Consider the following 14,526-nt stretch of genomic DNA (forward strand, 5'->3'; position numbering starts at 1 on the left):
CCCTCAGCAGCAGGATTTTCAGCTTTCTCCCTCTGCATTCATGAGGGCGATGGAACCACCCCGGTGCTCTTCACGCCGTGGTCGCTCTGTGGTTAAGTGCAGACTGTTATTTAACTGCCCTCCCCTCACAATGGCAGCAGCTGCCACGGTGTGGAGGAGGTGCTCCAAGGAGTTCTACAAGTGCTCTGGGCGCCGGCAGCTCTTACCACGGCCTCTCAGGTAGGTCTAAATCCGTGCGAACTCCTGTGGTGCCATGTGTGAGCTCCCTCCGTCCCGCCCCAGCTGAGTCCAGTTTCCCTGCCATGTGATCCAAGCAATGGGTCAGGAAAGAGTTGGGGTGCAGAGCATGGGGAGCAACTCAGCCTCACAACGTTTCAACTCCTGACCATCAGACAACCACAGAATCATTCAGGTTGGAAAAACCCTCTATGGTCATTGAGTCCCACCATTCCTCAGCACTGCCAAGGTCACCACTACCCCATGTCCCCAGGTGCCACATCCACACGGCATTTAAATCCCTCCGGGGATGGGGACTCCACCACTGCCCTGGGCAGCCTGTGCTGCATAGAAACAGAAATAAATTTTCCATAAAGAAATTTTCCTAATAGCCAAACTAAGTCTTCCCTGGCACAGCTTGAGGCTGCTTTCCCGAAGTCCAACTTTGGGGTTTTAAGTCCTGTAGGAAGCACCATGAGCTGGCTGTGATCTGCTCCACTCCCCCAGGTTCCTAACATCTGGGCTGCCCAAAAAGCCCCTTTTTTTTGCTATTTTCTTTTGTTTTGTGGTATGGCAAGCCCTGGCCAGGTGTGACAGGGAATTGCATCCTCTCCCCAGACCAGGTCCCTGGCACTGAGCAACTCTTCCCTGCCTGATTCACTTTTCCCTGGATGGCCTACACCTCTGACAGTTAATTCCTCATCACTGACTATTAATATTTCATGGCAACACCAGGACAGCACCACGACAGCTGCTTCAGAGACACAGGCAGACCATCCACCTACCCTCATCAATAAATGGGTTAAGGTTGTTCTGGCATTGCACGGTGATTTTTTGGCATGGCTCAAGGTTATGGCAAGGGCCACTCACCGGCAGCATCACCTTGCCCTTAGTTTTCAGGCAGATGTGCGAATTCACCGAACTACGGCCAAACCCAGCCATGCTCAGCGCTTAATCCTGGCTCAGCTGAGCCCCAGCCACCTTGTCTCTGCTTCTTTTTTTTTTTTCCTTTTCCCTGTTATTTAAATCATTTTGAGCAAGAAAGTAGGCCATGAAAAAGGGGGTAGCATTGTTTTAATAATTAGCAATTATGATTGCTGCAATATTAATTGCATATTTCCATAGCAAACATCCCCCTGGAGGGGAAAAGTGAGCGGTGGTTAGAGACCGCCGAAGCCTAAAACTGGAATTCCTGGGAACAGGGAGGGGAAAAAAAGGGAGAGAGAATATGAACTTCTTACATTCAAGTAAATTACTACAGGGATTCCTCAGAAACCTTTAATTAGCCCTGCTCTGCTGTCGCATTGATTGGTCTGAGACTCATCAATTATTCAATGGCAGCAGCTCTTTCTCTCTCTTGCTTTTTCCCCCCCTTCTTTCCATCCTTTAGGTGGAAGAGCCAGTTCTTAACCTGCTGGGGCATTTCTGTTTCCATGCAACTGAGCCACGGGCCAGGGAACTCGGCTCGATTTCCAACCTCCAGCCCAAACCCTGCGGGGACAAGGTCTGATCCTCATGCTGGAGGAAAGAGGTTCCGTGCCCTTGTCATGCTGTGGGGCCAGCACACTTAAAGGTGGTCCATGCTGTTTTTTAGGGATTGCTCACCAACCCTGGGTGATTCCCATCTCAGGTTATTATTGCTCATCAGCCTCCAGAAGTAGGGTTTTCCAGAGGACAAGGTGCTCCTTACGCCTGGCATCCCTGAGGGGTGGCTGCCACCTGAGGGAAAGAAGGTGTCATGGCTCTTCCCGAGCGAGGGGTGCACTTCCACGTGGGGAAACACGGTTTACAGAAATCAGAAAAATGAACTCCAGCAGAAACTCCCTCATCAGCCTCAAGGTGAAAACAGAGCTGACCTGGATTTGACTGCTGCTCCCTCAAATTTGTCCTGGGAAGAGTAGAATCCTGCGTGCACAGCACTACTTGCAAATCATTGTTTCCCTGGCTCGTGGCTGGAAAATCAGTGATGTCTGTCTCAAATTGGTCACTTTCTCCGAAAAGACACAGATTCCACGTGTCCATTTGCTTCATCCCTGGAAATGTTCAAGGCTGGATTGGACAGGGCTTGGAGCAGCCTGGGGTTGTGAAGGTGTCCCTGCCCATGGTGGGGGAGCCGAAATGAGATGGTCTTTAAGGTCTCTTCCAAGCCAAACCATTCCATGACTCTGTGATTTCCCAAATGAGGCACAGCCCTCCTTAGATGATCCCTATTTCATCTGCACTGTGCCAGCACCACCTCACTGGGGTCATTTATCCCACCAAGTAGCAAACCCCTGTATCTGTTTGGCCACCAAAAGCACTGACAGTCCCAGTCCTTCCAGCAGCACCAACCCACGGCAGCATCTCAGCTACAACCCACAGATGGAGAAGAACTTGCAGCAATCAAACTTGCAACAATCAAAACTCATCCCTGGCTGCCTTGCTCTGTTTAAACTCTTAGGAGAGCAGCTTTGCTGACCCTGTGTGTATTAGCCTGTGCTTTTTTCCCCATTTTCTCCCCAAGAATTCTCTCTAAGGTCTGGCTTCTGGAGAGCTCACATTAGGAAAGAGACAAACTCACTGGGAATACAGTGCACAGACCTCGTCAAGAGTTATGTTTTTCAGGCTATGGTCTAAACAGACTTCCACTATCCCAGGCTGGTCCAAACCCTGTCCAAACTGGCCTTGAACACTTCCAGGGATGGGGCAGCCACAGCCTCTCTGGGCAACGATTCAATTACGGGAGTAACAATTTGAAAAGTAGTTCTAGGCACTTGATCATGCAAATGGCTTCAGCTTTTCCCCTGCTGTTGCAAATACAAGGAAATTTTGTCCTCCTGAAGTCCTTTATCTCATCCTACAAGAAAGACAGAGGGATTTTTTTAAAAGGGCATGTGGTGATGGGACAAGGGGGAATGGCTTCCCAGTGCCAGAGGGCAGGGATGGATGGGATATTGGGAAGGAATTGCTGTCTGTGAGGGTGGGCAGGCCCTGGCACAGGGTGCCCAGAGCAGCTGTGGCTGCGCCTGGATCCCTGGCAGTGCCCAAGGCCAGGTTGGATGCATGTGATAGGAGAGAAGAATTTGAATGCCAAACCATAAGAGTGACCTGTCCATGCTTGTACCTACAAAAAAACCATATTTAAACTAACAGGGAGACAAAGTCAGGGCAGAAAAACCCCTTTGCCTTGGATGCTGGTGGAGAGATGAGCCATTCAAATGTCCATCCTGCCCAGAGCACTCCATGTCCTCCCCACCAGCTACCCACTGTCCTAGGGATCAAATTGAAAGGTTCTTCCTTTTTTTCCAGCCCCTCAAAAACTGGGAGAAAAACAGCATGTGAAACCAATAAGCAAAGGGGGTTTATTTTTCTCTTAAAGATATTAAAAATTATTTTAAAGGGTTGTTTAAACCCATCTTGCTTCATTTTTTTTTTTTTTCAAAGACAGCAGAGGTGACAGGGGCTTCACATTTTCTGAGTAATTTTGGATCATTTCAAAACACTATTTAGAAATTTAAATATGCCATTTAGATTAACTTAAAATGATGCTTTGCCTCTTAATTTTTGAGCATTTTCTTTCTAGAAAAAATCTGTTTAATTTGATGTTATTTAGTAAATGCTATTTAGTGAATTGGTTCACATTCTGACATGGGAATGATTTGTGTTCTCCTCCAGCTTTCATTCACCTCTAATATGCTCCATAGGTTCTTTGCAGTTAAGCTTGGTTTAAAATTTGCTATTTAAAGCAAAGAAAGGAATTAGTAATTGAAGTCAACTTTTAAAAAAAAATTTAAAAATAAGAAATATATTACATTATCCAAAATCAGGACTTCTGGTGCCTCAGAGAAGCCCATCCCCGAGTGTCAGGGATGTGCCTGAAGACCCTGGGAAGGTTGAGATGGTCCCACCAGGTACCCTGAGGTCTCCCTGTTCCTACTCTCACATTCAGGGATAGCTGCAAAGAAGTCACAGACGAACACAGGCAAGAAAAGAAATCCAAACCAAACAAAACCTGAACCCTTTGCCCCAAGAGGGGGATAAGAAATGATGCATTGACTATGAATTTCATTTATCTTCCCACCTTCCCCGGCTCGAGCCGTTGCAGCGGCGCCGCTCACGATGCGTGTACACATATTAGCCTGTGTATTTCCCATTCTACTTATCCCCTGGAATTTATTCTAAAGCTCGCTTTTGGAAACCCATAAGTAGGACATAATTCGGAGGATTTGATATTCTGGTCAATGTTTTGCCAAGTAGTTATTCCGCAAGCCTTGATACTGGGGAGAAATATGTCCTTAAATAAATATCTATATATATAAATATAATATAAGATACACAGAAATATATATAATTTTACTTACATTACATTTTAATAGTTAATTATAATATATAAAATCAGTTATACAGATCGCATCCAGAAACACTGAGGGCATTTGGTTTGCCTATGCTGGACAGGTATTTTTAACCTATTTTACCCTCAAATAGAAAAAAAATGTGTTTCCTTGCTCAAGGCAGCTCTTCAAGCTCACCACAGGCAGTCATGCATGGCTGTGACAGCCAGAACTGGCAGAAAGGTCACCAGTTAGAAACTTTTTTATGATGGATAATTATTTCAATTCCTTTATGGAGATCTGAAGCCCACTTGCTCATCCCAGCCCCTTCTGCAGGACATGGGATTTCCTGTGTATCCTGTGTTGAAACCCACTGTGTAACTATTAAAAGTCATCAGAAATATTCATACTACAAGCTTTTTGAAAACCACTGGATTATTTTGTCTGGTTCTGAGGGTAATAGGAGGAAAAAGGTGACAGCTCTTTCCTGGCTCTCCATGAACCATCGCCCCCATCTGCCTCCTGAAAGCAAGGGAAGAGGAAGAAAAATTGAGAATAATATTTTTTCCTCATTTTTCCACTTTTGTTTCCCTTTATAATTCAAAGTACAGATGGGAAGCATTACTGTTTCCTAAGGATAAAGACAGGGGTGCTTAAATTTTGTACAAAGTCATGACACTGCTTAAGAAATGACCAAAGAGAATTGGTCAAAAAATTAAACAAAACCACACTTTCCCCTTGACAGTGAACGCATAATTAAAAAAAAAAAAAAAAAAGGAAAAGAAACCAAACTACAAACCTCTAAGGTGTCTTAAGAACAAGTATTATTTTGGAGAAAGTATTTAATTGGATTTTTATGGGATATATAGAAAGAATTTGCTTCAAATGCAGTTTTATCTTTGTTGTTATAATTTAAATTTCATGGCTTAAAAAAGAAAAAAGTCAGATTTTTTCTCTTTAAATCCTTACCCACTCATCAGAGAGGAGGGTAAGGATTTAATTGTTGCTAATTTTGTTAATCCCCTGATCAAGCCACCATTGATCCCAACCACTTCCCTCCGCATTGCTAAGATGTAACCCCTTCCCAGAAATACAAGTTGACACCCTGACTGAACAGAGGAAGGGTTGTGTGGGCTACAGACCCACAAAACTTGCTCAAAGACACTTAGAAAGGTGGGGTAGAGGGGCTGAGAGTGAAAAATCAACCTCTCTGCCCCCAAGGAGCCTTTTTTTCCCAGAATCAGCCTTGATGCCGCAACCTTGTGCCGCAATGCAAAGAGGGACACTGAAACCCCACCTGCCTCACAATTTTTTTTCCTTTAAGCTGGTGGGTTTAAGGCTGGATCCCTACTGTAGGTGAGAAAAGGCTTTTTCTGTTGAATTTTTTTTTTCCTTTTTCTTTTGTTTTTCCCAGTTTCCTCACTATCACTAAAGCAAAAAACACATGTGCGCATCCCTGCCTTTAAGAGAACGAGGGTTTCTTCGCCCCTCTCCTCCCTGCCCCCCCGCCAAAATTCAAGGAGAACATACAGCTCATGAAAATTTAATGCCATATGTAACAAAGCAAAATGAATATTTAATTGGGGCTTTTATGTGAAACCAGATAACAAAACCAGTTACACACGGGGGGGGGGGAATAATAAAATTAAGCCACTCTAATGTTTGATAAAAACTGGTACTGAAGCAGTTAAGCTATTGGCAACAAGCAGCTCCTAATAAACACTCAGCTAATTCTGTAGGAAAAGCACTAATTAGAAAAGCAATAATAATCGGTGTAATTGCTCTAAATTACCCTCCTCACAGAGAAGTGTGTTTGGATACTGCAACGCAGCTGCTCCTGCTCCATCCAGGCGCTTGCAGCCAAGGGTGCTCTGCTTTTCTCTGCTGCCCTCTCCAGGTCCAGGAAGGTGGGAGAGCTGTCACCTCTCACATGCCAGGGAAAGACAGGAAAATCCCACACACTGGGCACCCTTGGGTGGCCCAGCCTGCTCTGGTTGCATCCCCTGGATGTTGCTGGCTCCAGAAAACACAGCACTGAGCTCCAGAGCTGGGATTAGAGTGGATGAGGACCTACAAGGGAGGTTGGCAGGTCCCACTGGATGTCCAGCCGCCAAAAAAACAATAAAGCTTAATGATCTGGACACATTAGGCAGGACAGGGTTTCATAGATGTTTTTTATAGTGTGGTAGGGCTTTGAGCAACAGCTGGGGAGCAGCATCCCTCTGTGGGGATCACCCTCTCCCCACATCACATTGACAAGGGCACCCACAGGCATCCAGAAGCACAGCAGGGACAAAATCCAGAGCTCTCAGATACCAAAACGCAGCAGAGAGCCCAGAACTCAGCTCTTGATGCAAAAAGAGGAATATTAGCTCCTCTCCAACCTAGAACAGAGGTGCATGAAGACCTCATATCCTCATGGTGCACCCAGAAGGCATGTGAGGGCTGGCTGGATGGGGCCCTGAGCAACTTGATTTAGTGGCTGACCTCCCTGATGATGGCAGAAGGGTTGGAACTAGATGATAACTAAAGTCTCTTCCAACACAAGCTATTCTACGATGGTTCTGTGACTGAATCAGCCTTTCCTCTGCAAGAGGCTCCCACCATAGGAACGAAGATGAGAACCCTGAAGATAGTCTGTTTTCCACTGCTCAGATTAGAGTTAGATTTTAGATATTTGGAGCCCCCAAGTGCTCTCCCATGCTGGATACAGATCATGGAAATCATCGGTGCAACGAAGCTCTCCCGTGCAATATTTTTGATTATTGGCAAATGTGTTTACGTTAGCTTAAGTAATAATGAACAGAATAACAAACTTCCATTGATTGTGTGTCTGCACCAGACAGTGAGGCTGCACTAGGGCTGATAACTGGCATTTTCAGAGCATTAAATTACCTCCCCATGCAGTAAAGGTCAGTGATTGGAGATGACCAGTGTACGGAGGAGGCTTTAGCCCAACCATGCTGTTTTCCTCCAGCTACAATGCTGAGATCTTCTTTCTCAAAAAAAAAAAAAAAAGAGCAGCAGACCAAGAAGCCACACAGTGAGTTACCAAACTACATACCTGAACAAGTCAAAACTGCAGCAAATTCTCTGGCAGGTCAGCTAAAATGGTCATTGAGTTCCCCTCTGGAAGTGAATCTACAGATGTCAGATACAGTAGGACAACTCCAAGATCCTCTCCAAAAGTGGCATGGTTTTTTCATTCATATCACCGCCAACAACTCCCACAGCTGTAGAAGCAATGATCTTTTTTTTCCTTTTTAATTTAATTTCACTGATCTTGATGAAATCATTAGAGAGGAAATCATTCCAGGAACAAGGTAAAAAGGTCAGAGCCCGTCCCCAGAATTTTCTCTTTAAGCAGAAAAGAAATGCAAAAACCTAAAATGGTGTTTTGGAGTCTAACCCCTCCTGAGCTTGGTTTAATCCCCTCCCTTCCATGCCACAGCCTCCAAGATTGGACAGTCACGCTCCAAGTCTCCCTGTGTAATTGCGTTTAAATCCTCGTTGCTTCCATGCATGCTTCAGTGTTATTTATATTGGTTTAACGATCCATTAAACAAATACTGTACTTTGGGAAGTGCTACTTTGCTTATGAACAATTACAGTTTCTCCAGCGTTCAACGATGTTAACCACAAGATAGAGGATGGTGGTGCAGAGCTGGCCTGGAGTAGGGGCTTGGGGCTTCTGGGGGCTTGGGGAATGGCTTTTAGCATGATTAACATAACCCTTCCTTGGGTTTGTTTGTATTTCAAAAAGTAGTTTGAGGACATTCAGAAAGATTTTTTTGCTTTGGTTGTTGTTTGTTTATTTGGTGGTGAGTTTGTGTGGGGGTTCTTTTTGTTTGTGGCTTTTTGTTTGGTTTGGTTCGGTTTTAAAAAAACACCTTTCTGTAGTAACCCAAATTAATTGTAACCTGATGGCACTCAAGAGGAGACTCCTACTTGGCAGGATTTACTCCACTAGAGCCCAATCCTACAAATACTTGCAGAGTTTTGGTGCAGTGGACAGGCTCCAGGCAGTGAAGCACATCCCATGAGAAAAGCTCACCTTCCTCATCACAGACACTTTGTGTCCTGCTGGGCACACTCAGTGCGTCCCACAGTGACCATGTGTTTGGCCAAGAAGGGAAGATGTGGCCCTGTGGTGAGCAGCTGTCCTCAGCCCTGAGATGACCATGGGGTGAGAGGAGCCCACAAATCTGGGGCTGTACCAGGACCTTGGGAATGGGGAGCATTAGGTTTAACTAAAGTGGGGCTCTGAGGGCAAGAGGTGTAACGAAGGAAATCCAAGTGTGAGGGAAGAGATGGGGTTTGGGTCTCCATCCTTCAGAGGCAGATTTCAGCTCATCAGCAGTGGGATGTAACAGGCACAGCAGTTGCTTGCAAGCCCATCATTTCTGCCCACAATTAATTTAATTAATTTAAATATTTTAATTGATTTTTAAAACTTTTAAATGGTCTTCAGTGAGGCAGCTGAGCTTGTTTTATCCACCCAGTTTCCTGCAGAAGGGAGGAGAGTGAAAAGGAATTGAAGGTATAGGTGGGCAGAGACTATCCCATGACAAAGTGGTGCATGGGGACGATTTGGGATATCAGGGGGATCTCCCCCAGCCCTGGCAGCTTTCCAGGCTCTGGGATCCCATGAGCACTGGCAGCAGCTCAGATCTGCAGGAGCCGGGGCACAGTTTTGTGTTCCACTTAATTAGGGTGGCTGGATCTACCTGAAAGGCGTGCTGGGCTCTTTCATGTACCCAGTCACCCTTTACTCCTTTCCAAAGTGCTCTCTTGTGTCTTAAGGCCTTGTCTTATTGTGCCTGGCCTGGCAGAGTGGAAAATTTAATTTTAAACTAATTAGTTTCTAAGTTGCTGAATATCCTCAAATTACCGGGCATCACCTTTCCCAAAGGGGAAGAACAACATAACTCACCTGTATCCAACATTTGACACTGCTGGAGTCAAGAGCATGGAAACAAAGGACCCCCAATTGCTTATTGTCTTCTCTCAAAGGTCAAGAGTCATTTCTGACAAAGCTCTAATTAATAGTTTATTACCCGCAACTGACCACAGTCTCTTTTGTTAGCATTTAACATTATTAGCTAAAGGTTCTCTTTGAATGCAGAATGAGATTATCTTTGAAATCAACTTGTTCAGCTTTCCTTGGTCTTCAAACAAGGCTGCCCTCCCGCTCGTCACTGCGTGTTCCCAACTGGTCTTCACCTGACACCAAATCAATGATGTGCTGTTGCTCTGATTACTTGGTCACTGGAAGGTCATATGGATATAAATACTATTTTCCAATTATTCTCATCAATGGGCCAGTAATCACACAAAGACCAGACAGCTCTTCAAAGCTAACAACAGCAGCAGTGACCCTCCATGTTTGATTTTTCAACTTCATACATCTGTATTACTCTGCCAGCACAGAATCACAGAACTGTTCAGGTTGGAAAAGCCCTCCAAGACCATCCAGTCCAACCATTCCCCCAGCACTGCCAAGGCCACCACTGACCCGTGTCCCCAAGTGCCACATCCATATGGCTTTTAAACCCCTCCAGGGATGGGGACTCCACCACTGCCCTGGGCAGCTGCGCCAGGGCTGGACAGCCCTTTACAGAAATAATTTTTTCCTAATAGTTTTCAATAAAAGCAATGTTTTTCAAATAGTTGTGTTTGGATTTGTTCCTTCTTGGTTTTTTTTTTTTTCCCCTTTGGTCCCTTGAAACACATGGAAACAAGAGCCCAGGCATTAGGGATAGGCACAGGATTTACCTTTGGGATGACAACAAGCTTCCACTCCCTGGTTGGTTTTGGAAGGGGCTTCAGGTTGAAGCAGCCCCATGTTTTCATGGCAGCAAATCATCCTCTCTCCTGGCTGGTGACCTGAGCTGATGGCAATGGTGGGGACATCCTAGCAGGGTTTGGGGAGGGAAGGTGCAGGACGGGCTTTGCACTTTTTTTTCAAATGGAGCACTTAAAAGTACATTTTTTCCCAACAGAATCAAATTCCAAAAGGAAAATATTTTACATACAGAAAGTTATTTTGCTTTAAGAGTGCTCCTTTGAGACATTCCCTAAAACTTTTCTTGACTACCCCTCCCATGACGCAAAGTTTGTCAGAATAGAAGTCAAAGTCACAGGATCATGATTATTCCTCAACAAGAGTTTCAATTAAGGAAAAAAGAAGTTGTCTTCAGTGCAATGTGCCACAGATGGCTGCCATGTCTCTGTGGCACACAGGAAGACCCACATCCTTGCCTATTCCAGCAAACCCTGGAAAGATGCTGATCATATGGCCACAAAAAGCTGTTTGTGCTCTGCAGAAAGGTGCCTGCTACAAGTTGTGGTCACTGGTCTCACCTCTTTCCCCAAGACCTGCATTGATACCAACCCTTCTCCTGCTTTTCAGTTCTTCTGTCCCTTCTAAAACAGCTCCCCAGTTTTGCTTTGAGGGCTCTTGTGCTCGAACACATCATGGGAAGTGCCCAAATTCCCAGCTAGGTCTATCCATGTCCCGTTCTCCCACTCCCCCTGATACCGACAGCCACCACCAGGATCATGCCCATGGCTGAAGGGACAGTGTCTCGAGCCAGCACCACTTGCAGGGGCCACTCTGGGCACCCAGCCTGCAGCTGTGCCATCACAGCTCTCTGCACATGGATTTTGGAGATGCTGCTGCTGGGCAGAGGCCATCCTCCAACCACACCAGGCACCTCACACTGCTCATCGTGCCCTGGCACCCCCAAAAGCGGTACCTGAACCCCACATGGACTTTTCCTCTCCAGCAGGGCACACAGATGATGTGAGTGAGCTCTTTCGGGGACAGGGGACATCGGCTGTTGCCATGGAAAGGCCACATCCCCAAAGCATGTTCCACATTTTGGGGATCCCCCGATGCACGTTGCGCACTGAGCAGCCAGCGGGGCTGGCGACTGCTCACCCAGCCCAGGCTCTCCAATTCCCCGTTCTCTGCTGCCATCAGGTGGATATTTCATTTTATTCCACTAAAAGCTGCAAAATCCAAGCACCTTTTGCCTGGATTTAACCATCTTGCCCACAGGCAGCTGATTCCCTGGCCTCTGGTCACATAGGCAAAGCCACAGGAGTCTGAAGACACGGAAAGATCCCTAATGTTTCTGCCGCTGATTTTGGACACCACAGAAGGCTGCCAAGACTCAGCAGTTAGTCGTCAGGTCTTGTTCTGGTCTCTTAGGTCTCACCCCACCTGGGAGAGCAGCGTTATTTATTGCTCCCCTTACCCAGCATCTCCCTTGTAAATCCACCCCAGGAGAGGAAAAGTTTTAGGCAGTGTCAGGATTCAGCACTAGCACCCACCTTGGCATAACACCAGCACCAGAACATTTCCTGCACCCATTTGTTTCAGGACTTGGCAGTTTCCTGCACAGATGCCAAAGAAAACACAGGGTAAGGTTTATGTTCAGCAGAGTGCTTGGAAGATCTTCTGGTGCTCAATGCACTGCAAGTGAAGCTGCTGGCAGAGAAAGAAAAGAAATGCACATCTTAATTTCCCACCAAACAGCAAAAATCTGCCCCAGACAAGAACTGGTCCTATCTAATATCACAAATTCATGTTCTTAACAACATGGCACATGACTCAGAGTCATGAAATAGAATACCAGGATGGTTTGGGTTGGAAGGGACCTTAAACCTCATCTCATTCCACCCCTTGCCGTAGGCAGGGACACCTTCCACTGTCCCAGATTGCTCCGAGCCCTGTCCAGTCTGGCCTTGGACACTGCCAGGGATCCAGGGGCAGCCACAGCTTCCCTGGAAAACGTGTGCCAGGACCTCACCACTCTCAGCAGAAAAAACTTCTTCCTTTTACCTGCCCTAAGTTGACACTACTTCAGTTTAAAGCCATCACCCCTTGTTCTGTCACATCAGGCCCTGCTAAAAAATCTGTGTCCATGATTCTTCCAAAACCCCATTAAGTACAGAAAGCCTGACATAAGGTGTCCCCAGACCCTTCACCTGGAGAACACCCCCAGCTCTCCCAGCCTGTCTCCAGAGCAGAGGTGCTCAGCCCTCGGAGCACCTCCGTGGTCTCCTCTGGACTTGGTCCAGCAGTTCTATGTCCTTCTCGTGCTGAGGACCCCCCAGATGCAGAACTTCAGGTGGGGCCTCACCAGAGCAGAGTAGAATTGCATGGGCTGCTGGAAACTGCAGCATTTGCAAAGATTTTTGGAATTGTTTTGCACTCCTATAGAAAGCAGTAGCTAATTTAAAAGGTGTAAACCAGTATTATTCATGCCACAGCATGAAAAAAGCCCAGAGCACTGACACTTGAACAAAATATGATTATGCAGAAAAGCTTTGGTAGTCTGATGGAGGAGCCAACCAGCCTGATCCTGCTGAGGCCCAGGGCACTGCCAAGATGCTTGGTGTCAATTGCAGCATGATGTGAATTGTCACCCATAACCCAGGCTAATGCATTATTAAGCCTCTGAGCATCCACCTGTGGTGATTTATTCCCAGATCTTCCATTGCATTTCAACCCCTTCCATAGCTGGGGAAGGCACCAGGGAGAGTTTTCCCACTGATCACATCTCCCCTTGCCAGGCTGGAACCCGTGACTCCTGGCTGGCCAGAAGTTAGTGGTTCACCAGTGGCAGACCAAACAGAAGAGAAACATCAAGCTCACGTTGTGGTAAGGTAAAAGGTGTGGATCTTCCTTGAGGTGGCCCTAGAAGATCAGACAAGACCAATCCTCCTTTAGACATGACCTGAGTTGGAGGGTGGGTTCAAGATGCCGTGGGAGGGGGGAGCCCGGACTGGCAATGGTGCAGGCACAATTGTGCCAACTCAAAAACCCACAGGGGACATTCTAAAGTTACCCAGAAAATCCACAAAGCAGAAAATCAGGATATTGAAGAAAGTATCTTAAATTTTGCCAGTAGATTTTGATCATCTATGAGTCATCAAGCATTTCTCTTCCCATTTTGGTGAAAAGAGCCCCTGGCATAGGGTGCTCAGAGCAGCTGTGGCTGCCCCCTCCCTCACAGTGTCCAAGGCCAGGTTGGACGGGGCTTGGAGCAGCCTGATCTGGTGGAAGGTGTCCCTGCCCATGGCAAGGGTGGAACCAGATGAAATTTTATGTCCCTCCCAACCCAAACGTCTCTGTGATTCTATGAAAACAAATCAACACTAGTGCAGGAGCCAGATCCACTTCTTGAAGCACCAGTAGAGCCAGAAGAAGAAGGTGGCAAAGGCAACAGGAGAGGGAGAGAAAGAAACAGCCACAAAAACTGTCTCCAGCTTCGCAGGTGCACAGAGTGCTCGTGGCCTCAAGGCTGTCTCCCAGCTCCTGTTTTTCCCTCTGCCCCTAAAGTAAACAGGATGCCCAGGTGTTGACAAAAGACTATCAGCAGAAAGCAAGGTTAAAAAAGCAATAATTCAGCCAACTAACTGCCACCGCTGTTCCTCCCTATCTCTGCATTCTTGATAAACAAATTCATAACAAGATTTTACTGCTCTGTTCCCTGGAGCAGTCTATTAGTCTGTCGCTCAACATGCACTACCAGTCGAAGCCAAGCTCCCTCAGTACAATATCCCTTAAGATGATCTCCTTTGCATTCACTATGATGTAATTATGCTAATTATCCAGCCGGCTTTAATATCCTCATATTTTCCAGGAGGTTTACGATCAAACCTGTTCCCTTAATTTACTTTCCCTGCCGTCGGAGCCGGGGTGTTTTGATGCGCTCTGCCACACGTACGTCTCTCCGCGGCTTCTCAAGGCCATGGGGAGCTTAGGCACATAACTTCGTCCCAGCTGACAGGAATTTTAAAAATTATTTCTCCTAACTAGCATTTAGCCAATGTTTGATGTCTTCCCCCATCCATAACATTACACTGATAATGCCCATCTGCATTTCAAGGTTTCATCCTTTTTCTTTTTTTTTTTTTTTTTTTTTAGCTTGCAGTGTATTACATTTCCTGGGAAACCTTCACATATTTACCCTTCCACTTGAAATGA

General features: G+C 46.2%; 1 long non-coding RNA gene across 1 annotated transcript; it reads left to right on the forward strand.

Moving 5' to 3' along the window:
- The first annotated feature begins 4,971 nt into the window (after positions 1–4,971).
- LOC121664997 lies at positions 4,972–12,700 on the forward strand. Its single transcript, XR_006016191.1, has 3 exons — positions 4,972–4,982; positions 8,007–8,015; positions 12,513–12,700. It is a non-coding gene; the product is annotated as an uncharacterized LOC121664997 (long non-coding RNA).
- Positions 12,701–14,526: the final 1,826 nt, after the last annotated feature.

Source organism: Corvus kubaryi, unplaced genomic scaffold (assembly GCF_017639235.1).
Source record: "Corvus kubaryi isolate FWS band 111438036 unplaced genomic scaffold, C.kubaryi_AGA036_p1.0 37308, whole genome shotgun sequence".
NCBI lineage: Eukaryota > Metazoa > Chordata > Aves > Passeriformes > Corvidae > Corvus > Corvus kubaryi.